This window comes from Cydia splendana, chromosome Z, assembly GCF_910591565.1.
Source record: "Cydia splendana chromosome Z, ilCydSple1.2, whole genome shotgun sequence".
NCBI lineage: Eukaryota > Metazoa > Arthropoda > Insecta > Lepidoptera > Tortricidae > Cydia > Cydia splendana.
This window is the reverse complement of record NC_085987.1, coordinates 31755165-31767200: the sequence shown is the minus strand read 5'-3', so window position 1 is coordinate 31767200 and position 12036 is coordinate 31755165. Positions and strand designations below refer to the sequence as shown.

The following is a 12036-nucleotide window of genomic DNA, read 5'->3' as shown; positions in this document are numbered from 1 at the left end:
TCGGAACCAATATCGTCGCGGCATCTGTCATACTTCCGTCTACTTAAACACGCTGCTGCGTCGCCTTTGCTTTGTGATTGGTTGGCCAACACAAACATTTATTCACAACGGATGCCTACGAGATTTTCTCTGCATTGAAATTTGAAAACTTGTAAAAGTGTTAAAATTTGGTTTGGGGGTGAAACTGTGAAAAATACTAAATAAAAATGAGTGACAGCGATGAAAATGTTGCCCACTACTCCTCAGGAAACTTTATTAGAGTGAGTGTTTCATTATTCACTAGTAGAACTAAGTATTGAATTAGGTACATTGGATTAATTTTGGTAACACTATATTTTTTATTTTTATCCCGAAATGACCCCAATGCACCTTAAAAAATGTGCACAGTAGTTTTTCATATTAAATGTTTTACTATTTCAGTTAACTCGAGTAAAAGAAGTCAGATAGTAGAAGTAGAAAGTATGGTATTATTGATTACTTATTTTATCTCGTAGAAATAGTAGATTGTACAACAAGGGCATAAAGTGACCCATTTTTACCCGAGGCAATTTTTTATCAAATATAATCAAAATAGTAGACGAGGGTAAAAATGGACATTTATGCCCTTGTTGTACACTCTGCTTTTCACTTCGATTGCGAGGAAAATAAAACACATTTTCACGGCAATTTACACCACGAAATTGGCGTAAAGCGAAAGAACATAATACATAACCAATTCCCGCCAACTAACTTTTTAATTTTTTTTTTTAATTTTCAACATGTGATCAGAGTTTCAGACGCTTGGTTTTCTGCCAATCAAACATTTCGGAGCATTTTTGAACGATAATCGACTCCTATTTTCTTCGAGCAACACCGGCTTCCGACACATCGGAAGGGAGGGGCCCAAGCGATATCTCACCGTACAAATCTTTCTGCCATTTTTCGCGGGGGGAAAGGTGCACACAGTCGCACTTCTCACACACTTACATACAAAATCCAATCTGTAATGACGACACAAACACATAGAAAATGACACACGTCAAAGACAAATCTTGCAAACCTCGATCTCTTTTTGTGTACGGACGAGTGACAAGTGTCACAACACGCACACTAACACATTTTCGTTGAAGTATGTTATTGTATTCTGAGAGATGAGAAGTCGGATTTGTCGCTCGACCGATCCGCAATTTGTACTGAGCCAGCAAAATCGATAAATCCAACAATTACATGAGACTAAAATATAATAATTGTGTTTGAATGTAATTAAACGTATGATATGTAAAAAAAATATTACATGTGAAATGTAACACTTTCTTTTTGTAAATTTGATGTCCCCGACCATTATATAACAAAAAACCGAGCAAACAGGCATTTTTGTGCAGCAGTGTTCACGCGCGCGTTTGGACTCGGTCTAGTGAAAAATCCAAGTGCAACTAGTTTTATTACCCGCGCTAGATTAGATTGACGCGCTAATCTTGTACCTCGGCAGAGGGGAAATAGTGCGAATGCCGCCTCCCTTCCGTGTTGCTCGAAGCCTATTTTATGTGATTTACTAAATTTAATGACAGAAAATACGGATTTCTAATAAATTGTACCAAAAATAACATAATATAACAAGTTTTATCATCTACACAATTTTATTGCTCAGTAAAATTGTGCAATATGTTTTAACTGTTTGGCTGTTGAGACCGATTACCTTAGTCTTAGAAGAAAATTTTACTTTTATGCTCTAGAGCATAAAATGCGATTTTATGTCGTCTACACACGACATAAAGGTGCACTTTTTGAGCATGAGAAGTGAAAAAGTATTTTATACAATAGTGATATAATCAAGCTTTTCAATCTCGTACCTTATTTAGGCCACTCAGCAAGCTTCGTGGCCTAAACACGGTACTCGACTGAAAAGCTCTCTATTATATCACGATTGTATAAAATACTATTATATTTAGAAGGACATCTTTTACGCTCTTTTTAGCGTGTAAAGTAGTACCTACAATTTTAACACCTATCCTTACGTATAAGGTTAGTTGTAACGCGGCATAGGGTGATTGTAATAGTGCAAATTAATAAAAAATAATCTAGTTTAGTATTCAGTTAGAAGCGGGCGTAAGGGAAAAAATGGCGAAAATGAGTTATGAATGCAGTTATACTCAGTATTTTTTTTTTCTATCGAATGGTATATTTAACGTCTCGATAACTTGAAAAATGTCCGTTAAGCCCTATGAAAAATCAATGCTTAAACACAATTTTCCAACGCATTTTGCCGTATCTGTCAATTCAAAAAAATAGTGTGAGATATTTTGGCATAACTCCCAACTTTGTGTACGATACGCCCTTTTGCATCTGAAATTTTATTAAATCTGTTAAAATTTTTTGTCCGTTACGCCTATTTGCAGTAGATTTTTGAGTGCTAAATGTACGTTACGCCCACAACTAGTGGATATTAGTGTTAGAGAATTCAATGTAAGAGACACATACAGAATAAGTTCGCATACAGAATAAGGATAAGTTCGCCTTTGTACTTCCATTACTGTAATTTATTTTTGTAAACCTGTGTTGGGTACAATAAAGTGATTACTACTACTACTACTACATACTATGTACAATTTCGAGTTTATAATTGTTGCTTTTTTGTGTTTAAGTGGGATGACCTAGTACTTTCCTTGACACTTTTTTTATTAAGTAGGTACTTGCATTACCTGCTCATGTGCTCATTAATGCTTTATTTATACTAAAATTTGACAATTTAAACTGAACTAGTGGATACTTTTCACATCAGTTTTATGAAAATAATAAAACATGACTATATTCAAATTATAATTGTGGCGATTAATTAAGGTTAGACTGATAACTTTTAGTTTTGTATGTGACTGGGCCATTTGCAATTTTGATTTAGGCGTAATATTAATACTTTTTTGTTTAAACCCTTATTTATAGGATTAACCTTATGAAAGTTACTCTCTATAACGTTTGGATTTAAATTAAACCATTAAAAAAAGGCGTAAGGGACGCCCTTCTTAAAAACAGTCGTATTTTTTGGCGTAACGGACATGCTACTATCGTAAATAAGCATTGTATTATAAGTTCAAGCAATCAGTTTAAAAGAGCTCAAAAAGTTAAGAATAAGCCACATACAGGCATCAGTTGATTCAAACAAACAAAAAAGTTATGATTTTTTTTCTCAAAACAAAACTGTTTTTTGGCTCTTTTGAAAAATCACGTTTCGTCCGTTAAGCCCTTTGAGCCTACGGTAGTCGATATATTTTACTTATACTGTACTGTATATTAACTGTATATTTTTCTTATCGCATCAAGGTACGGAACGTACGGAAGTATGGATCCTTCAATCATGAGTGGTCCGATACGCACTTGTTGGGTAATTTTGAAGAGAAAACTTCTTTAGCGGCGCTGAGCACTTTTTGAGGTGGGGAAAAAATGATAAACTCGGGACAGCGTAACGCGTAACGCGTAAGGCGTCTCTCCTCTCTTTCTACCGCACGGCGAAAATGTATGCCTGAGCCTGCTGTTTCATGTAGGCGGCGCAGGGCGCTTGCGTGACTTATGTCATGTGTGACGGACAATGTTATTCACCAAAGAACTTTAGGGAGGCGAATAGGGGAATTTTCTGCAATACTCGAGCGTGGCAGTTTAAGATATGAGAGATACCTTAGACCTAATAGAACAACCTTGTAAAGTATTTAGCTCTATATGTAGTGACGCGCGCCTAGGATAGACGATCAGATTAGTAAAAAAAAATGGATAGTCTGAAATACTCGAGCGCGTCAGATTAAGATATTGGGGGTTGATTTTAGTGTTTAAAGACTAAATTTAACTAATCTGACGATAAGTCCTTGACGCCGCCGAGTTATAGGGTCGCGAACTTGTAAAAAAAAAACGTTAATCCGGCATTCTCGAGCGCGATTTTTTTATTTTTTATTTTGAAGAATATAATCTAAAACTTACTAAAAATACAAAATCTGCCGGTTTCCGCATGACCGGAAGTGTGGAGGAGCCATTTCGTCTTCCTAAGAACGCGTTGCGGCATATAAGTCGCGAACGATGTCAACCTCAACCTATATACTTACTATCAACCTCGATCTATATACTTACTTTACTCTATGATGTCAAAATGTCAATGTCATCTGAACATTCGGAATAAAAGTACATTAATTATAAATATGTTATAATGGTTCTAATATAACAGCCGGCATCCGGCACACGTGTACTATACACTTGCGTATTTCGAGCTCACAGTTTATTCAATATGTTTTTATCGACTTTTGTGGTAAGATTTTCGTGATGAGTGATAATCAAAGGAAGTGTGTATTTTGTTCGGAACTATTGACTGCTAAATTTGCGACGTTTACTACAGAAACTTTGAAAAAGTGTAAGACAGTGTTTGAATATCGCCAAAACAAACCGAGCGTCAGAAAATCACGTACGACGTATGACAATCTGAAACTTCCCGATGATGCATCGGGAGATGCAGCATACCATGCGCAATGCTACAAGTGGTTTACAGCGATCAAAATCCCGGCAGATATTTCTAAAAACACTGAACAGCTTTGCGCTGTCGAGTCAAACATTGATCCGGAAATTCCTGCCTCGGTGGATTGCGCAGCTGATATTCCTACAACTTCAACCGACGCTGCTGACACATCTGTTGACGAGTAAGAACTTTTGTTGTTAACATTTTGTCGCAATAATTGTACAATTTTTTCTTATATCAACTCTATAGTTTTGATTTAAAATTATACCTGGGTTCTCCTGATACGATCAATAGACATTTTTTTTTTTTTTTCAATTGCCTAGTTTGTGTCCTACTGCTGGGCAAAGGCCTCCCCCTTCTTCCGCCACTCGTCACGGCTTTGTGCATGTTCCCGCCAGTCGCTGAAAAAAGCGTCAAGGTCATCCCGCCATCTCTTTTTTGGTCTACCTCTGCCCCGGCTAATCTGCGGTGTCCATTCGGTAGCCACTTTGGCCCACCGATCCGGGTGCATACGGCAGACGTGTCCCGCCCAATCCCACTTAAGCTTAGCGGCCTTAACACCCACATCTACTATACCAGTTCTGGAGCGCAGATCGGTGTTCCTAACCCGATCGGTTCTGCGAACTCCTAGTATGCTGTAATAGACATTATACAGCCTTTTTACGAAGCAGCTGCTACCTGCCCCAGTCCTTATTCTCACACGGTCATCCCTTCAACCCATATACTAACCGTTCAAAATATATATTTCGTGTCGAATTTTTTTCTTAACGTCTCAAAGCTGATAATTTTTTTTTATTGAATTTACCGGAGATAGCAAAAATATAAAATAACTATTTGTTTAAAATTTTTTTATTAAAAAAAAAAATGAAATAATAATATGCGAGGGCAGCTTGTGGCGAGCTGTTGGGAAGTAACGACCGCACGGACCCGAGTGCTCCCGAGAGTCGGTCAGGGTCTCCGTCTCCGGCGTGTCTTCGTCGGTCGGAGTGGACCCCAAGGGGACCCGCAGGACTCTCAGCTCTGGCTTGCCTTAATTGGCCGTCCAGAGAGGAGTCGTTAGAGCTATATGCTCCAGGGGTGGAAGTGAAAGATGCATAAGACGCGAGTTGGCACAGTGGCTGGTAACAGCCACTGGGTAGAAAGCGGCGCACACCTCTCGACACCCCTGAGCCGCTCACACCGATGTTGCTCCTGGTCGTCTTCGCGACGGCAGTTTCAGGGGCCCATCTAGTCAGCGGCAAGTCACCACCTGCCTCGATAACATGTTTTAGCATTGTTATGGCAGGTGTCCGGACTTCTCTACAATAGCCCAGTCTCATTGTCTATCCAAACTTCAATCCATAGACCGGTATACTATTCACTTTTTCTACAATAGTCCCAATGCCTGCTGCGACCGGTTCATGGGTGTTTATTGTTGCGCCTGTGAACGGGTTCCAGCAGGCGTTCTACATGACATTAAAGCTCTCCAAGGGGCCTCTACGTGTTGGATCTATATCCCCACGCAAGCCTATCAAAAGACCGGGATTTGTAGGCCCGCGAATTCCAAAATGGAGAAACAAATAATAATAAAAATAATATCCCCACGCACGCCTTATAAATGACCGAGCTTAAAAACCCGAGAGTTTGTAACGGAGATAAAAATAATAAATAAATTTATTAATTTATTGAAGAAATTGTCTATATTCGTTTGGAAATTTTTTTTTTGCTTCAAACTGATGTAAAAAATCGGCCAAATAAATTGATTGTTGTATGGGAAAACATTATTTTCAGGCTTGAGGTGGCAAACCCATGGGAGGAAGGTTGTCGTGACGGAGTTCAACAAAACGAACCGAACAATGAGGATCTGCGACTGGCACAATGTTTTATATGCGAAAGACCACGGAAACGTTTTCATGGACGCGAGGTTCCGCTGGCCGTAACGAAATCTGGCACTGTCGAACAAATAAAAAGCGCGGCCACGGAATTATTTGATCTAAAAATGTTGGAAAAAATCAGTTCCTTCGCTAACGAATCCGATATTCGTTATCATAAGTGCTGTAAAGATCAGTACTTGCGCGACATTTCAAGGAACGAGGATCGAGCATTTTTCATTAAAAGGAAGGCATCAAACAGTGCCTACATGATTTTGTGCCAAACGTTGGAGCAACGCATAGTAAAAGAAAAAGAATGCTTGTTTTTTAACACTGTGAAGAAAGAGTATGACGAGTTACTAATAGAAGAAACGAAATCGCTATCACATTCTATCAAGACCATCGCACTCTCCGATCGTCACTTGGAAAACAAACTGATGGAAACTTTCCATCGCAGGATTAAGATTATTTATGCCGAAAAGAAAAAATTTCTTGCTCCGTTTGACGTCGACATTGTAACCTACCAGGATTTATTCAAAAGTATGTCGATGAAAGAAAATATTCGGTCCATTGCAAAAGACATAAGAGAGGAAATTGTGAACTACACCACGACAAAATTACCCCATGACCTTTCTGCAGAAGATTTACTGAAAGGAGAATGCAATTCCGTACCAGAGCTTTTGACTTGCTTCCTGGAGGCATTAATTTTAGGCGATGCGTCACGTATATCGAAGAAAAAGCGTGAAACTCAAAAAAGTCGCAACGAACTCACGATTTTTTCTCTCGGACAAGATCTGATGTACGCTACGTACAGTCGCAGAGTTTTAACATCGAAACACGTTTCTTTGGGGTTGGCGGTGAAGAGCATGTGCAACAGCAAAAAAATTGTCGAGTTACTATCCAAGTTTGGGCATTGCTGCTCTTATACGACACTCGAAGAATTGGAGACTGAATTGACATATTCAACGATAAATTCGACATACGCATGTCCGGAGGATATTGCACGCCGCCCTGATTTGAATACTGGAGTCGCGTTTGATAATTTTGATCGCTTTGTTGACACACTCGATGGCAAAGACACACTGCACGACACGGTGGGGATCATTTTTCAAGATATCATTCCTAATGAAGAGGCAATCATATCACCAGCTGTTTTCCGTGAAGACAATTCCACCACCAATGAATCTGCTCACGCAAGTACTGCAGAAACATCGCTGAGTTCTGTACGCAGGAGGAAAAGACGCAGGACGTTCGAAGAGGTTACATTTGAGTTACGACCATTTACAAAAAAAATGAAGATTTCAGGATGGAATGAGCTTGATGTTTCACAACTTAATTACCCACCTGATAATTTGACGAAATCTATCCAACTGGATACTGCGTGGATGCTGTTACACAAGCTCAACGTTAACGATGTTCCCATGTGGGTCGGCTATCAAAGCATGATTACGATTGACATTTCACCAGTCCAGAAAGTCTCGTATCTCACACCGATCAATTTATCTCCAACCAATCATTCGACAGTACTGAAAACTCTGGAAATCAGTCAAGAAATTGCAGCTGAATGCGAAGCCTCCTACATTCAAATCACGTATGATTTGGCCATCGCTCGAACGAGTTATTGTATCCAAGCTCAAGAATCCCCCCAATTCGACAACATTTTTATTCATTTGGGGGCTTTCCATATTGAGATGGCTTTCTTTAAAGCGCTTGGGACCTTCATTGAAGAGAGTGGATTGACTAATATAATGGTTGAGACTAATCTGATTGCGAGTGGATCTGTCGGTGGGTTCATTTCCGGGAAAAATTACAATAGGTGTAAACGATTACATCCAATTATGGCTTTGGCGTTGGAGCAATTACATTTCGAGTCATTCCTTGATCGCAAACATTCGACGATTTCAAAATCGGTGATAGATTATCTCGCCGAGTTCATGCAACACAAAGGTGTCTCTCCGCAACTCGACCACGCCGAAACTCAGCAGTTGATCCAATGGTACGAAGAATATAGAGCAGAATCTCTTCAAGGTAAACACGGAAAAACGTGCCAATTTTACGCGATGTACAGCGATTTTGTCAATCTCTATCACTTCTTCGTTCGCAGTGTTAGAACAGGAGATTTGAATTTGTTCATTTACGCTCTTGGAAGAATCGTAATTTTATTCTTTCATTATAATCAACAAAACTATAGTCGATGGCTGACATACTACATAAATCAACTGCTCCACATCGATCAAACACATCCAGGCCTCCGATCTGAATTGGCTCGGGGATCTTTTGGGATTCGAAGGACTCCGAAAGCTTTCTCTCGAATTCCGGTTGACCTAACGCTGGAACAAACCATCAATGGAGACGCAGCACGCCGACTTACCGGAATAACAAATCTGACAAATTCAATTGGTGCTAGACAGCGCTGGGCGAAAAATCACGGAGCTCGAACGCGAATAATATCGCACGTACTAACTCAAGCAGGACTGAACAAGAACCATGATATCTCCGCTGAGCAAAATCCACAGCGTATGGAGAAAGATAAGAAGCAACTTCAAGATTTTGTGGAAGGTATTCGTCAGACAATAAATCAATTTTCTTTCTCAATCGATGCTGATAAATTGTTTAACATCTCGAGTGGACAAGCTGCAACTCCTGAAGTAGCGAATAGCTTGTTGAACGCAGTATCAAAGGGAACGGAGTTACGAGACAAATTTATTGCTGAATGCAATGACAACTCTGAGAGATTTCACGCAAGAATACCAAAAAATGCAGTACTGACTTTCGCGAGCATGAAGAAGAAAAAAATTCAGATCGGCCGAAAAGTACTTGAAGTTCGTCTCCAGCGTGACTTATTTGGCCGATTGTTGTCTTTATCTTTGGACGCGCAAATTGATCTTGATAAGATGCTTCGTTTTCCAATAACGCCAATTCCACTGTCTTTGTGTCACATAGATGGTTCTATAAACAAAACTGTTAAATCGGTGCTGGTGAAAGTGTTGGAACAGCAAAGTGAAGACATGGAACAACCGCCCTCTAACGTGGACATGGTAATCATCGATGGCTTCTTTCTGTTAAATACCATGACAGACATGCCTCGAACGTTTGGAGATGTATCAAAAAAACTCTTGGCAGTTTTAGTAAAAAATCAAGGAAATGAAATTGCCATAGTTTTTGATCGGTACTTTACACCTTCCATTAAAGATTATGAGCATACTCTCCGCAACAGTGTGAATGACGATAAGGACTACCACATCAGCGGTCCTCAGCAAATCCGATTAGTAGACTTTGCGAAGGACTTGAAAAATATCAAGTTCAAAGAAGCTCTAGTCAAGTTTTTCATTGATCATTGGAATAGTCAAGAGATGGCCGTTATTATTCGCAACAAAACAATCTATTTGAACCACGACTTGTGCTACGTCTTCAAAGTCGTCGATGGAACAGTGTAGAGAACAATCGATGATAAGCTCTCATGCTCAAGTCACGAAGAAGCCGACACGAAGACGGTTTTCCTTGCCTGTCAATTGCCACAAGGTTCTACAACAATCATTCGAACATCAGACACAGATATTCTGGTCATTATGTTGGCCAATGTGGAGCATTTGAACGAATCGGTTAGAGTGTGGATGGATCTCGGAGTCGGTAATGCACGTCACTATATAGATGTTTCGGCACTGTCAGTTCAGTTAGGCTCAATGCTTTCACGCGCACTGCCTGCTTTCCACGCTTTAACAGGATGCGATTTTAATCCAGCATTGTATAAACGAGGCAAAAAGAGACCTTTTGATATTTTGAGAAAATCTGAGATCTTTCAAAAAGCGCTCGCTGATGTAGGGTCCGATCATTGTGATATCCAAACAATTTTCCCCACGCTTCAATCTTTTATATGTCACATGTACGGACTGAAGAAACTCGCTGATGTCAACGAAGCTCGATTCGACATTTTTAATAAAACATACAAGGTGCACGACACATCGAAGCCGTTCTCGTTGGACGTACGCAACTACGACGCTTGCAATTTACCCCCATGCCAGTCAGAGCTATACCAACATTGCCTCAGAACTCGGTACATCGCCAATTTGTGGAGGAATGCTTACAAATACGACATCACTGACCTTGCACCAACCGATCATGGGTGGAATGAAAATAATAATAAATTCGAGTTCACGTGGTTTATCGGGAATCAATTGCCCGATGCGTATGAAAATGTTGTTGTATCGCCGGATATTCTGGGCAACGAGAATGACACTGAGGACAGCAATGACGAGACGCTTGATTCGGGTAAATTTTTGTACTTCTATAATATTCTTTCAATAAAATTACTGAATAGAAATAATTGTTACGGATGTTGCAGGCACTCAGCAGGAAAGAATTGTGGATGAGGAGCCACAATATGAAAGTTCCAGTGAAGAAGAAGAAGATGAATTGCATTGAGCAAAAATGTAAATAACAATACAATTTTAATCCAATTTTTATATCATTTCATTTTTTTATACAATAAATAATACACTTCGTACTACATTTCATCTACATTTACGTTGGTTGTATCTATCGCTTTATTGTCATTCTTAAATTCCCCGTTATATCAAGGAGAAAGAAAGGAAAAAAAAGAAACCAAAAAACCTTTTTCGGTCAGATTAAGAGAACCCACCAACATTTTTGTCAGATTAAAAAAATATGCTTTCAGGATACCGAGATAAACCTCCCCTATGAAAATCTGACGCGCTCGAGTATTTCAAAAAAACTTTTTTATTTTGCATTTTCAAAAATTCATCGTAACTTATCGTCACGCCGAAATCGTCAGTTTTTTTAAAGGAAGCTTCCTTGGGGCCTACTTAACACCCCTTCCGAAAATCTGACGCGCTCGAGTAAATTTTTTTTTTGCATTTTTGACTACTTTATATGCCTACCCCCACCACGCAAACCGGCAGCTTAGTATACCGTTGTTATCAGAGGCACTCGGGGCATACGTAGTATGAATATCTGACGCGCTCGAGAATGCCCAAGTAACTGTTTTTTTTTACATTTTTGAAAAACCGTACACGCCAAACCCACCGCTAAAATGGTTTTTGCCATACGAGCTTTTCTTTTCGAAATTATTTTATCTTTCGATTTTGATAGCTCTCGACGGCGCCGTTGAATTACGCCATTTAGCTACCTCGCCTCCCTAACTATTAGTCATAACGTATCATAATCAGGTCAATTATTTAAAACTGGACTTTTATATTAAGCAATAAAGCTCAATGTTCTAATCTTGTACGGGCTGAAATACGAGGATCTCACAGTTACATTCTAACTTTATATCACTCCAATATAATTCAATAATTCAATAAAGTCTCATCTTGATGAAATCGCTAATAAAAGTGAACTCTAGTACTGGTGAATAAAACTCAAAATATCATGACCAAATATATTTAGATGCGAGGTCTGCAAGGTAATTTTACAATTTCTATTCGAATTTTAAACAATTAACGCTACAAATTTAAGTTCACTGGCCAGCAATTTCGGAACTAAAGTTTTTCAATAGAAAGGAGGATCAATTATACATAGTGCTGCAAACATTTTGGACTAGTTATTGAGTTTTCACTTCTGTCGGCACTCCCGGAGTGCAACCCGTTGTTTTTTTTCATTTAGGTATTGAATGCGTCCGCCTGAGATAAAATTAAAAAAGAAACAAATATGTACCTGCATAGTTATTGTTCAAAATTTAAATTTATAGAATAATAACAT

At 39.1% G+C, this 12036-nt stretch overlaps 1 protein-coding gene and 1 long non-coding RNA gene across 2 annotated transcripts in view; one reads left to right on the top strand and one right to left on the bottom strand.

The window, feature by feature from the left end:
* The window catches only part of LOC134804931 (uncharacterized), a 181165-nt gene extending 169695 nt beyond the window's left edge, over nucleotides 1-11470 (top strand). The window contains exon 3 of the long non-coding RNA XR_010146190.1: nucleotides 10742-11470. This is a non-coding gene — a long non-coding RNA (uncharacterized LOC134804931). The remainder of the gene's footprint in view (nucleotides 1-10741) is intronic.
* Nucleotides 1-12036, bottom strand: part of LOC134804741 (uncharacterized) — an 83479-nt gene that overhangs the window by 54975 nt on the left and 16468 nt on the right. The window lies entirely within an intron of this gene.